The sequence below is a fragment of the Chenopodium quinoa genome, unplaced genomic scaffold (genome assembly GCF_001683475.1).
Source record: "Chenopodium quinoa cultivar QQ74 unplaced genomic scaffold, ASM168347v1, whole genome shotgun sequence".
NCBI lineage: Eukaryota > Viridiplantae > Streptophyta > Magnoliopsida > Caryophyllales > Amaranthaceae > Chenopodium > Chenopodium quinoa.
In genome coordinates, this window is record NW_018743292.1 from 13,200,042 (window position 1) to 13,212,486 (window position 12,445).

The 12,445-nt window shown below is 33.5% G+C and overlaps 1 pseudogene; it reads right to left on the reverse strand.

The window, feature by feature from the left end:
* Nucleotides 1-6,321: 6,321 nt before the first annotated feature.
* LOC110735990 lies at nucleotides 6,322-7,911 on the reverse strand (annotated as a pseudogene).
* Between the last annotated feature and the right edge of the window lie 4,534 nt (nucleotides 7,912-12,445).

Here is a 12,445-nt window from a genome sequence, read left to right on the forward strand (position 1 = left end):
TATGACATGGCGCCACATCATCTACATAGTAATGATGACACGTGGCGCGATAATGTCTTTCCATTGCCCGAGCAATGCTCGGATAATCACAAGAAAAAGTTATTTTTATAAATTACTATAAACTTGTACGAAGTATCTATTTATGTTATCAATTATTATAGATTAGATACGGTAATGTAGAGTACTTATCTCTAATAATTTTAGTTTACTGACAGTTATGAATTTAAAATTGAGTTAAAACCCTTTATTTAAGTAGAAAACGAACAATACATTTAATATATTAACGATGAAAGATTCAAGGGAATATAATATACATTTTATAGATTAACGATTTTATTTATTTAAGTTGTTATTATTGTTCTATTTTTTAGGTTGTTTAGGCTGCATGTTCTTTATTATTATTATTATTATTATTATTATTATTATTATTATTATTATTATTATTATTATTATTATTATTATTATTATTATTATTATTATTATAAAAAACCTACAAAGTCAAATGATTTATAAGAAATTAGTGGGGAGCCGAGATACAATCTGGGCCCCCACCCCTCTAGCTATAGCGAATCCAATCCTGTTGAAGATGTGAGCAGTCGCACGAATGCCAATATCTTGAGTCCTAGCGAACGCTTGAATCCGCTTCAGCAACACAACAACATCCTTCTCTAATTCCCCCAATGAAGAAAAGGAGAAAGGAAGGAAACCATAGCCAATAGCCCTGCAACGCGCCCCATACTTGTCTCGCTTCCGCTGAACCGCAACCGACACAACACGACTAGGAACAAAGTCAGACAACCTAGATTGTGTCAAAGGAGATGACCCCGTCAAGTCAACACATACATCTAGGCCTCTATCCCAGGAGTAAAGCAACACATCTGCTGGTCGAAGAGCCCCGTCGTTCCCACCAATTAACCCAACATTAACCTCCTTTCTTGCGGAAATCCCAGAGCGGAAACAAATATCAACAAGGGTATCACGAACAACGTTGTGCCGATGTTTAATACCCACCATCCCAGCACAAGACACTGCATGATCCTCAAAAATATCCCCATCAAAAACCCTTGAGCAAGCAGAACAAGGTGTCGAAACAGAGAACAAGGGAACACCCAACCGGTAGCAAAGAACACAACGGTAAGTCTTACCATTCATAGTCTGATCCAAACCTGATATCGGGACTGCTCGCAGCCAGGCAGAAGTGTGATCCCCCTGCTGGAATTTCCATAAGGCAACCTGACGCGGAGATAAGGAGAAAGTAAATTCTATAGATAATAAACTTTTTAATTTTATTTAAATTATTATGGGTGTGCATCATTCCATTCCCTAAATATAAGGCTAAAACTTAACAAACTTCTTTCAATAATAATAATAATAAAAAAAAAAGTAACAAACTTTTTAGCGGGAAATTTTTTATGAGGTAATGACACGTGTAGTTTGGCTATAATTATGGGGATTACTTTAGTACATAGTATAGATATATAGATATAGATGTAAATAAAGAACATGTAAGTCATTTAGGGGTATGAAATGAAGTGAAAAGAGATTGTAACTTAAAACAAAATATAAATAAAAAGGCAAATATAAATAAAGATTGGTTATTTATTTATTTATTTATTTATTTTGAAAAAATTCAATTCATTAATCAAAAGCCATATGGCCCTACAAATGAAATCTAAATCAACAAATACATAGAATTAAATCAAATAATGATTTCCTTCATCAAAGCTACAATCGTTAAATAGGTATTGCACTATGGTACATCTCTCGCACACATTGCTGGAATATATAGCCTTTTCGGAGAGAAGGTATAACGATTTGTTGTAACCGTAAGAATGATTTTCATCTAATTCACTTGAATGCCTTTGAAGATTTGACGACCATTGCGATCTCGGACAACTCTTTACCAACGAACTGATAATAGGGCAAAAGATGATTACCTTTTTAATAAACCTAACACACAAAAAACCCTAAATAAAAACAAACAACAAAACTAACAAAATCTAACGACTCCACCATAGGGACACACTCCACCATAGGGAGACGTACAAATATCTATACTACTCGTGTAGATTTATTGAAAACTAAATTGCAAAACTAAAAGAAATTAAGGGAAAAGGGTCGGAAATTAAATAATCTAATTTCCGGCCTAAACGACTAAAAATTTGGAGAAACCCTAGAAGAGAGGAGGAGAGAAGAAGATTGGTTCTTTATTTAAAACTTTTTTTTAAGTACAAGAAAGGAAAAGAGTGGTTTTTGTTATAAATGCTCAGAAAGAAAAGATTTTTTTTTTTTTTTACAAAAATAAAAAATCCTACCATATTGTGTGCACTTTTATTTTAATTTTACTATACTTATGTAAGAAATTGCAATATCTAGTAACCCCGTTTATATTCATATCTATTAAATAATCTATACTAATCTATTAAAAGGCGTTCTAAAGTAAGTCTACGTGTCATGTGGAACCAAGTCAAACACTAGAAACATGCCATGTCATTCCTGATGCAAAATTAAATAAGAACTATTTACCATCTTAGCTACTTAATAATTGTGATTTCTTATTCCATTGAAATATATTCAACTTGGATTGAATGAGTGTTAATTTATACAAATTCTTTAATTTGATTTTATATTGATTGATAGTTTCCACTATAGGTAGTGTTGGCTGATTGCAAGAAAATGTTAACTTTTGATTTAATATTATTTTAATCGATAGTTTCCACTATATGTCATAAAATACCATGTATTATGTTCAATAGTCAATAATTACTAAACAACTAAAATAAATGTAAATAAAAAGGATACAAAGTAAAATCATTTGATATAATCATCAAACAACTAAAAAAAATAGGTTGAACTCTTTTATGTAACATTATCATTACAATATGATGTTTAATGTAGAAATCGGGGACATTGTCTCTGGGCCACATACTAGTTACTATTTTAAAATATGAAAGTTTGCTTACAAAATGCTATATATATCCCTCCTATCTCATATGTTTTTATTTTAGCTATTATTCAGGCACCCATGTACAACTCTTAAATGGACCTGTTTTACACTAATTTATTTGTGAACCACTAACATTAGGTTACTATATTAATAAAAATAAAAAATAAAAAAAAAAGTTACTATATTAAAATAAATGTTATTATGTTGAAATAAAAGTCATTTTGATATTATAATGATGTAAGAGGTCAATTTTGTTTAATGAAATTTTTTATATACCGGTCAATATGAATAATAAATGTCACTATGTTAAAATTAGGGTCATTATGTTCAACATAACGTCGTATTTCAGGTTCACATTAATATTAAAGGTCATACAAGTTTTAATAAAGGTTATCCTTTTAAAAATAAGGTTATTAGGTTAAAAATAAGGTTACTATGTTAAAATTAGGGCTGCTATCAAAGTTATTAAAATCGGGATTCTACTTTGAATTGGAAGGGGCTATTAGAATTGAATCGTAGAATCGTAAGATTATACCGACATGCATAATTAAGACGTTATATCTAAATTTAATTAAATATATTTAAATTATGAGTTTGAAACCTAATTATTGATAGAATATAGTTGTTACCTATTAAGCAACCAACAATTGACAAAATATATATATATATATATATATATATTTGCAATAATTATAATGAATAAATGAATATGTAATTTATAGGAAAAATGGAATTGCAAGAGGATGCTTTGATAGAGATCCAAGCTCGATTACCTGTGAAGTCGTTAATTCGATTTACTTGTGTATGTATTGGCTTAACACCATCTCATCACCTGAATTTGCAACCGAACACTATGCTACTCGTCTTTTGCAAAATCTTGATGAAAATGATTCATTATTGATCGTATATTCCCCAGCTTGTTAAATTGCAATTTTATCTTACAAAAACCTCGCCTTTAAACTTAGACCCGCTCCTGATAATGAACGACCTCAGTTTGATATCTATCATCGCGATGTAATTTCTGATATCCGTATTTACGGCCCTTGTAATGGCCTCTTCCTTTAGATGAACTTGTGTTTATTTTGTGGAACCCTGCTACTAGAGAAGTATTTAGACTCCCTGCTATAGATAATAATTTTTGATTTTGGGTTCGATAACATAACAAATGATTACAAAGTTGTTCTTATTGGTTCTTCCTATATCAATTGTTCTAGCGAGGTGCTATTGTACTCCCTTGCTGCTAACTCTTTGAGGTACATTGATACCGGTTTTGACTCGGGCGTGGTTATATTGATGAGAATTCATCCTCATCCTCGAATTGTCGTATGCACAATTGGATATATGCTGAAATTACTGATGTACTTTTGTGTAATATTTACAGTATTATCTCTTTTGACATGGTGGATGAAGTATTTGTGCTCACCCCAAGCCTTATGACTTATGAGTCAAAATTTTGCTGAGTTTTTGGATCAAGGCTCGAATCATATGTACCCGACCGTGTTCTATTTGGAAGACGGGATTGATGGTACAACGGTTATGGATATTTGGGTTTTACAGGAGTATGGTCCAACAGGGTTTTGGAACAAACAACAATCTATCACATTTTCCAAACATTTTATACTTAATAACCTACTGTTGTGGAAGAACAAGGCTATTGTGTCTTACAGTTATGGAGATCGGGAAGCAATAGTTTTGTATGATTTGACTACGCGGAAATGGAACCACCTCAAATTTCTGGATGCAACACTATTAACTATACAGAGAGTCTAATTTCTATTGCAAAAATCGTAGGCTGTTCACCACCACCACCGGATCATTTATTATCAGTTCAAAATGCGCTAAGGGGAATACTTCAGGATCATTTATCATCGGGGGGATTTCTTGGGTATCATGTATCAGTTGAAATTGCACCTGGGGAATTGCTTCAGGATCATCAAGAGGATTCATCCATTGAATTACCCTTGTTACAGCAACAACCACAGTATGCACCACCAGGAGTGCAACATGAGCATCATCAAGAGGATTCATCCATTGAATTGCCCTTGTTACAGCAACAACAGTATGCGCCACCAGGAGTGCAACATGAGCATCATCAAGAGGATTCTTCAGTAGAAAATGTGCATCAACAACTGCTGCAGCTTGAAGGAGAACTAAAACGAGAAAATGATGAAGACAGTGATGATTCGTCCACTGACAGCGCGTTCCAGGTGCCTCTTGGAAAACCTTTTCTAGAATACGACACCGATATGGAGATAGAGTTATATCCTTACCCTCTCAGAAAAAAAGAGTGGGAAAAACTATCCAAGCTGCCATATTGTCTTCGTGAAGTCGATCAACCAATTAGTTCGAACTCCTGCATATTTTAAGATTTCAATTAGGTAATAAATATTGAAATGTTTTTATAAGTATTATGTTTGTGCTTTTAATTTGGCACAACTATTATGATATCTTGATGTAAGAGGTATAAGACAACTTGCCTCTTCCTAGCAATACTTATTAACTTAAATTCTAAAATACAAGTCCAAAAGAATACAGCCTTTTGCTCGTTCCATTTCATTATTGCTGTGGTAAAATTCTTTGATTCAACATATATAATTGTTGTATTCACAGTTGTAATTATGATGGTATTAAGTAATTGAAAGTGTGATTATAGTGGTGTTTTTCTAAGTTGATTGTCCCAAGGGCCAAGGCGTTTCTTTAACTTCAGTCTTGTTCGTATGAAAATTACAAAAGCAAATGGGCGAATACCACTTTTGTTTCAGGGAGGTTATACACCCAAGGGTTGGTGTTATTTGTTAAGAACAGAGGAAATGTACTGGAGTACATGTCGATAATTTTGCCATATAATCATTCTTATTAATTAGGGTATGATTCCACTGCACTTAACCCCAAGACCCCAACATAAATTCGTAGTGTTAGTTATGTCAAAAGAAACCTTGTGATGAGGCTGGTAGATGGTGCTAGATATTATCGATTGCTCCTGAATGGTGCTCCGGTTGGCCCGAGCAGCATACATGCTCTGAAATTGTGCTCCCACCACCGTGTGCAGCACACATGTGAGCACCAAAGGAGGGGCACATTATAAAAATTGATCTGAATTGCTGCACAGTTCCAGCAAACACACAATTAGAGTACAAATTGATTTACAAAACACTTGATCAAGCATTTGCATTTTAGAACATTTTGACATTTACTTCATAAAGTTTTATTAATAAATCTAGCAATTCAAACATCAAAAGATAAAGAACAAGTATAAAACCTCCAAAATCATGGATTTTTCTTAACAATTGAAAAATCCCATAAAAAATTACCAATTAAACATCAATTGTTTGAAACTCATTAAGAATGGAAAATGAAAAAAAATTAATTTTCTCCTTATAAAAATACTAAAATGTACAAGGCTTGGAACTAATTGGTTGGTTGACTTCACGTATACAATAAGGCAGCTTAGATAACCTCCTAATCTCCTCATAATATTTCTCAAAGTGCTTGATTTCATCTTCTGTATAATCAACCCAATAACTATGTGGCTCCTGATCTTCTCTATTATGCGGAAAGTACGCGCTGTCTGTGGATGACTTATTGTCATCCTCATCATCTTCATGCCGTAGCTCATCTTCTTGTGGTAACGATTGTTGGACCGCCATTTCTAGGGACAATGAATAATTCTCTTGATGTTCTTCTTCTTGATGTACTCCTCTAGGCACATCGTTCAATCTTTGAACTAAGGGAATTTCAAGGGATGCATTCTCTTTTTCTACTCCACTAAGTATGTCATTCTGTCACGGAATCAAGCTCATTCCAAGAGATGAATCTTCTTGCTGCAGTACTCCTCCTCTAGGTCCATGCTCTGGTTGTTGGCGCACACATTTTGTAATCGAAACTAGACTCTCTGTATAACCAATAATACCGTGGAATGCAGGAATATGGAGTGATTTATTTTCCTGTGTCCTCAAATTATACAAAGTTATTTCATCTTGATTTCGATACCACTTCATTATGTCAGGATCTTGACAATTGATATACAAAACTCCCTCGTTTTTCCATAACACTACTTCATGGCCTAAACTTACTCCGTGGGAAGACTGATATAATGTTGTTTAACCAATATCCTGTCGGACCATACTCCTTTAGAACCCAAATATTTATACCTTTTATACAACTGCCGTCATCAAAACTATATAAGGTAGGGTACTTATCGTTGGAGCTCTGTTGCAAGAAGGCACGACGAAGTTCACTTGTTTCATCAGGCAAAGGAGTCTCCACGAAGATCTCATCAGCCATGTCGAAAGAAAGAAGAGAACAACTAAGATCGTATCCAACTTCATAATTCAATATCCAGCTGTGCATACGACCATTAGAAGTAGGATCAGACACAGATGTTTCCGGCGGCTGACCACCAAAATAAAAACCGGCATCAACCTGCTTCCAAGAATTCTCAGCAAGGGAGTACAATTGTACGATGCTGGAATTCATTGTGTCATCAAAATTAACAACCTTGTAATTGTTAGTTATATCATCAAACCCAACCCCGGCACAGGAGCTTTCAATACCATCTGTATCAGGGAGTTTAAAGACTTCTCTAGTAGCCGGGTTCCATAGCAAAAACACGGTTTCACCTACTTGATCATCAGTATCAGCTCTCCTCAATGTTACAAAGAAGAGTCCATTACAAGGGCCGTAAATGAAGCAAGATGATATTATATCATAATAACAAATACGAAGATGTGATACGGGTTCAGGGACAGCAGGTCTAATCTTGAACACAGTTTTAAGGCTAAGGTTTTCATAAAAAACATGGTAAAAGAAAGACCAGGAAGAAAATCGGACAACAGAGAATCGTGATCATATTGATCTTTTCGACTATTTATATGAGTCGTGTAATGTTTCATTGCAAACTCAGGAGATCTAATGAGAGAAAACCAATACTTACAAACACAAATAAATCGAATATGTTGTTCGATTTTTTAATTTTATATGGGAAAGAGCACACATTAGAAATAGCAAAGATTAGTTTTTTTTGGCAGGATACTGTTATGTTTGTTTCTCTCCGTTTCATAGTTTTATTTTAATGGCTGATTTATTTATTAAAAACGGAGCCAATCAGAACGTGCCACATGGCCTTGGTGACTAGAATCCATTTTTTCTTAAGAGATTTGCTATATCATTAAATCAAGGTCATTCGTTTATTTTGAGACATTCACTGGTGGAGGTTATCTTAAATTAACCTTATATAGTTTGAAATGATCTGTTCTTATACTACCTCCGGTTTGTATTATATGCAACTTTGGTGTATTATTTGTGATATATAAAAAATTCGAAATTCCAAAGTTGCATATAATATAAACCGAAGATAATATTACCAATAACCATAACAATGCCACCCTTCTCCACAAATCTTGGATCAAACATTGGCCAAGGACAAGAAATAAGACTTAAAATATGCATAAGAGCTCAAAGAACCTTAATATTGCATGAATGATTAAAATGAGTAATATGCTTGCAAAGTTATTATATAGTGCCCGTCAAATATCTGCCATTCAATCATTGATTATCGATGAGGCGGATTGGGTGGTGCTAGAATTCAATATTGATTGCTCTAAAATAGTGCTTCTAGCCTTCTACCACCGCGTGCAGCACACATGTGCGGTTTAAAGGGGGGGTACACTACAAAAATTGACCTGAATTGTTGCACATTTCCAGCAAACCCAAAATTCGAGTACAAATTCATTTACAAAATACTTGATCAAACATTAGATCATTTCAACCAGTTCAGCATCAAATTCAGCTTCTCATATGCTCAATTTACAAATCAAAACAACTTTCTGATTAACTTCAGCCAGCTATAAAAATGAAAATCTGGAACTCACAAACTCAATTTCTCAAGTGCTTAACTTACAAATCAAAACAACTTACTGATTAACCTCGAGCTTCAGAACAAATTAAAAGGTTGTTGGTCATAAAATCACAGCAAAAGTTCTCAAAAAACATCAAAGGTCTGAAATGAACATGAAAATCTGTACAATATAAAGGTCCTGAAACTTTCAAAATACAATGCTCTTTAACAACAGATAACAAGCTTCGGAGTCTCAATGTCTCTATTAATGCTTGGGAGTGGAGATTCCCTTACCTTCCCCCTACTCCTAAGCGTCAACCCGTGTAGCCGGACTGCCAGCGCCGATTCTATAGAGAGATTTTCTCCTTTGACAGAAAAGCTACAGATTACAAGTGTATCATTTTTTCCACGAGTAAAAATGCAAGATCAAGATCAAAAACAAAATTTTTTGATAGCAACAACAAGGCCTTAGTCCCAAAATGATTTGGGCTCGGCTAACATGAATCTGTCATAAGGAACAATACAATAAAAAGAAAGGGACCAAAAACAAAACTTTTGAGAGAATTTGGACAATTAAAACCACCAACAATTCATAAATTTGCACTTTCATAGCAACACAAATTACTGCTCTAAAAATAGTACTGCCAATTCAGACCAATAATACAAGTCACCGACAGCATAAATCTGTCAAATTCTAATCCATAAATCTAGCAATTCAATCATCAAAAGATAAAAAACAAGTATAAAACCTCCAAAATCATGGATTTTTCATAACAATTGAGAAATCCCATAAAAATTCTACCAATTAAACATCAATTACTATAAAATTCTAAATCAAAATTGCATCTTTTACTTCTACCTTCATCTATACTACAGTAGAAACCTATTTTTTTCCATGGATTTTCAACAAAGAATAGTAAAATTCCAACACCCATCAAACTAAATCAAAGCTAAATTTGATTGATTAATACAATATATAAGTGATATATTATATAAACTAATAATACAACAAAAATACCCGATTATCACCAATGCATGATGATCTAATTAAAGATCAATTTTAAAAATTAAAAAAAAAAACCCAGATCACTAACCAGATCTTAACCCACAAAGATTCAATCATTTAATCGATCTTCTTCTTCGCCGATCCCTCGGTTTCAAAGCCTGTAGAACAGAGTCATTGTATTTCAAGGGTACAGCCTTTGATCTTCGCTTTTGCGGCTTCTTCTTGGCAGCATTACTATTCTTATTAATCTTCTTCGGAATTTCGATCAAATCAGTAGTTTTAAAATCAACAACATTCTCATCATCTTCAACTAAATCCCCAACATCATTTTGATCGGAATTGATGACAAGATTAGCAAATCGAAGGGCGGGCTTACGACGACGAATAACCCGCCTTTGAATATAGGGAACACCGATCACAGACCCGGCAACGTAGTAGACGGCCTTGACGAGTAGATCGAGGCCGTGGCAGCGGGGATTGGCAGCGGAAAGAGAAGGAGAGGAAGAAGAGGAGGTGGAGTTAGAGGAGGAAGAAAGAGAGTGAGTTGAGATAGTAGAGTGAGATGAGAAGCAAGAAGAAGAGGAAGAACATGAAGAAGGTGAAGGTGAAAGGGTTGGAGGAGAAGAAGGGGAAACAGAGGAAGTTAAAGATCTTCTGATTCTCATTTTAATGGTGGGAAATTGATGGGTTTTCAGGGAATTGATCTGGGATTTTGGTGAATTTGAGGATGAGATTGAGAATTTGAGGAAGAAGAAGAAGAAGTGAAAATGGTGGTGGCAGAGAGAGAAGGGAGATGGGCTAGATTTGGGCTAACCGTGTAATGAGGAGAAAAGGGGGTGGAGGTGGGTGGGATTGATATTTAAGAAATGGTAAATGGGAAATGGGAGAAGTGGTAATATTGAGCTTTTTTGAGGTGAGCTGTTTGAGACTACTATAGCCTTGTCCACTTGGGTAGTGAGAATGTGAGATCATTCAACTCAATCTTCGAAAAAAAATAAAAAATAAAAAAAAATATATATATATAAGAACTTTCCTTGGAAGAGGGATGATAAATCTATGTTTGAAATTGAATGGTTTGATATTTTTTGTGTGCTAGTGTTAGGGTGGTAAATATTACTCCACCTGTTATACAATAATGTTTCCTACTTTAATCAAATTTGTCTCATAAAAAAACTCTAAATTAGAACATTATTGTGGAACGGAGGGAGTATCAAATTAAAGTAGAGAACTAGTTAAATGGTGAATTGTGAGATATTTATTGAGTTGGATACGCTGATGTGCTCCATTTTCTCCTCTATATTTCATTGATGAACTAGTTCTCCAATTAGTCTTTTTATCATCAGCGTGTTTGTTCAATACTTAACTATACTATGTTTTATGTCTAAAATTAAAACTACCACTAAATGTTAAGGGTGTTAACGAGCCAAGCCTACTCGTGCATTGCTTGAGAATCGTCTCAGTATAGACTTGACTCGACTTGAATTCGGATTCGGCTCAAAAGCTTGTGAACAAGCTCAAATATATATATATATATATATATATATATATATATATATATATATATATTATATATATATATATATATATATATATATTATATATATATATATATATATATATATATATTATATATATATATATATATATATTATATATATATATATATATATATATATTATATATATATATATATATATTATTATTATTAATTTTTTTTTGTAATAAATCAATCAGTAACATAAACTTTTGTTTCATATTTAGGACTTAGGAACTAATAATAATTTCCAAAACTCTAGTTTGTGTCCTCTCTGAGTGTTAGAGCTTTCGTTCATGTTATGTAGAAGATGAACCAACAAAAGATAAGAAAAAAAAAATAGTCCCTCATCAAAAGTTTGGAGCAAGTGATAGAATGTAAGAGTTATAAAAGCAAAATTTAATTGTTATTGAAACTATGATTATGGGCACCATTTGGGTCTTGCTGATTTGGGCTTTTCAAGCCTTGATCGAGCCTCGAGCCTTCACTTGACGAGCTTCAAGCTCAAGCCAAGCCTACCCAGGCTTGGTCTTGACTCGGTTGGTTAACAATTATGATTATGCAAGAAGTTGTTTCAACAAGTAGTTCTTTTGAGATCAAATTCAACTATAGAAACTTTAAGGGTGAATATTTTCAATGCCATTCACACTACCCTTGATAAACTAATTTGGTAATTTGGGTTTAATTAACTTGCATGAGGATTGTTTGTCATGGCAATCACCTTACCACTAAAAAAAATTAAAGAATCACAAAATAAAACACAATAAAGAATCGCATGATGATTTAACTAGGCCCGACTATTAATGAGTTTAAGTCCATTTAATCAACCCAAACTAAGAAATTAGATTCACATTCAAGCATGTGAACTTTAATATCCTCACAACTAATTCTATTCATGTTTACAATGTAGAAATTTCAACCATTGAGTAAAGTGCTCATGCCCTAAAAGTGACTACTCACCCCAATAGTCATTAAATTATTACAAAAAAGAATACAAAATAAATAATTCCAACCAAAGTCAGATATATTAAATTTGAGTTAAATATGAAAGTATAGACAAAAGATGGTAAGACCTATAACTTAATTATGGTTGGCCATGAGTCCAAAAACTATAAAAACTAT